Raw genomic sequence first — 2,820 nt, 5'->3', positions numbered from 1 at the left:
TCTCCTGACTTGTTGGATTAAGCTGTCTCCAGTACTTCTGGTTTGTTACCCTTGTCACAGTTTGTGACAGGCCATTGATTTGTGTTTCTGTGCATGAGAGTCATAAAAAGGCTTAAAATTCATACTTAGAACAGTTGTGCAGCGAGTTGAAAGTAACTGAGTGGCTTAATGAGTTACACCTCTTTCTTTTCTTTGCCCCAAGGGTTGTACACACCTGAAAGAACCTGGAAGCTTCACAGATGTTAAGGGTCAGGACAAAATTTTTAACACACAGCTTAGAGACATAAAATATTATATATATATATAATGTAATAATTATAGCTTAGAGACAATAATCTGCAGTTCATAATAAGATGTTAAAACCTGATTGAACACTTGGGCCAGGATCTGCTGCCTTAAGAGTTCTCAGGTAAATTTGTAGTCTATTGAAGAAGCTTATTTTTAGGCACTTGGAGCAGGGGATGATGCTAAAAAGGGATGGTTAAATCTTCTGCTTTAGACATGAAATTCTAGTAAGGCATTGGGCACCTAAACTACTGAGGCAAGGATTTTTCTTGGAACCATAATGATGTTCTACGTAAACATCAGAAAAAACTTCTTTCCTGTGAGAGTGACATAGGACTGGGACAGGCTGCCTAGAGAGGTTGTGGAGTCTCCTTCTCTGGAGACATTCCAAACCTGCCTGGACATGTTCCTGGGTGATGTGCTCTAGGTGACCCTGCACTGGCAGGGGGGTTGGACTGGATGATCTTTCGAGATCACCTCCAGCCCCTAAGATTCTGTGATTCTGTATTGGAGCATAGACCCCATATTTAAGCATGTGACACCAGATGCTGCAATATAAGTGTCACTACATGCAGAGGTATGCCTTTTTTTTTAGGACTTAGTGTGGCTACAGCAGTATTTTGTCCGCAAAAACATAATCAGAAGGAGGAAAGATAAATTAGCCCCACTGGAGCTATTTAAGAGGGAGTGCAGCTGGAGGGCCAACTAATCCTACTCCTGGCTAGTGTTTTGTTCCTGGTTGGTGCTTTTAGCAGCACCCTAAGTTTTCCCACAGTCAGGGGCAAGAGCAGCACCACAGTGTGTTCAGCTTCCCATGGTAGTGCCTGGTTTTCTGCATTGACTATAAGCAAGTGGATTATCAAAATCCCTATTATTGACTACTTTGAGCTGCCTGTTCTTTACCTCTGCTGATCCATTAGACAATTGTGTACAGTAGGCAACACTAAAAATATTTTGATCCCCATCATTTCTGTAGAGCTAAAGAATAGGAAGTAAGACCAGACTTCAAAACCATGTTTGGAGTGCTTCTGTGTTGGTACCTGTAGAGTGTTAGCATTGAGGGTTAAGCTTTTATAACAGGCTAGAGGTTGCTTAGATTATTGCTGAAATGGAAATGATGGTTCTAGCACCATAAGAGCTATGACTTTACACTGCAGCATCAGTAGGATGCCATAGCAGGAAGCTTAGCCTGATCAGAGAAAAACTTGGTAAACACATTTAAGTAGATTACTGTCAGAACTTTTAGTCCTGAATCTACAAAAAGAAGCTTTGCTGGTCCTGGAGTGATGGATTGATGTGTTCAGTTACCTCTACAGAAGGTGCTCCAATTTTTCTCTAATGAAACTTCATAAAAGAAATCTGTACTGAGAACCGACAGATTTGGGTAGGTTTGTGTTGTTAGTTTATTTTTTTGTGAGATTGGTTGTTTTGAAAGACAAAGACATGCTTTACGTGCACCATCTTGCTTCCACTGCTTGTTTTGCTGGAGAGTGCAAAGCGCAAGCACTGGAGAGCCTACCTGCTTTGCAAAGAAAGTTTGTTGCCTGAGCACAAACCTCAGGCAAAAGCTGCCCCAGAGCTTTAGGATTCTGGTCTGAACTGAGGACCTGCAGAACAGAAGATCCTCTTCCTAGCTCAGCCTGGCTAAAGGTCCCAGGGAAAGGAAAAGGAAAAGAAGATACCCATGTGAAGAAGCAATTGCACATAAGGAGAACTCAGCAGAGCTCAGGGTGTAGTACCAGCTACAAAGCTGGTAGGAAGTCTTACAGTTAACTTTTTTTCTGGGGAGAAGAGGAGCAGAAAGCAGGATCATAACATACATACAACAGAGCTATCAAGGAAGGAGAGGCCTGAAGCATTGCCATGACTGATCTTTGGCCCCTGGCTTTTTATTCAAGTGAGTTAGGGCTACTGGTTCCCTTAATTCTAAAGAAGGATACTGAAATGCCAGGTGAGTTTCTAAATTTGTTGCAATGTAGGTTATTACTTCTTTATTATAGATGAGCACCTGATACCAGGGTATCTACTGCTCTAGTACAGACATTTTTGTGTCCTATGCATATATTTATTTTATATCTCCCTGTGATGAAGGCACAATACAACCCTTTGAAAAATGTTCCAAAAATAGACACATGTTTATGTAATCTTCCAAGTTGGATGTTATTTATTCCATGGACCTTCATCAGTCTCCCAAACTGATACTGATTTCAGTGAATTCAGATAGTTCTAAGCGGACTTTTGGGCGTGATGAAGGAAATCAAGCTGCATATAAGGAAACAGGTCTTAGGCATAAAATTTCCACTTTTTGTTGTTGTTGTTGTTGTTAAAAAGGCATAACAGGCACAATAAAACCTCTTAAAAATGTATTTTTACCTTTTGAGGTGTCTTAAAAGCTGACCTGTAGTTCTGGCTGAAGGAAGTAAGTTTTAATTATTGTGCTTCCTCCTTGGAATGTAGCATGCATATGGAAAGAATGAAAAAAGGCCAAGGGCATTCCTCATGGAATGAACAAACCCCATCTTGTCACTCAGCTGT

This window comes from Apus apus, chromosome 1 (genome assembly GCF_020740795.1).
Source record: "Apus apus isolate bApuApu2 chromosome 1, bApuApu2.pri.cur, whole genome shotgun sequence".
NCBI classification, from domain to species: Eukaryota; Metazoa; Chordata; class Aves; order Apodiformes; family Apodidae; genus Apus; species Apus apus.
The sequence above is the reverse complement of the archived record's forward strand: the minus strand, read 5'-3'. Positions refer to the sequence as shown.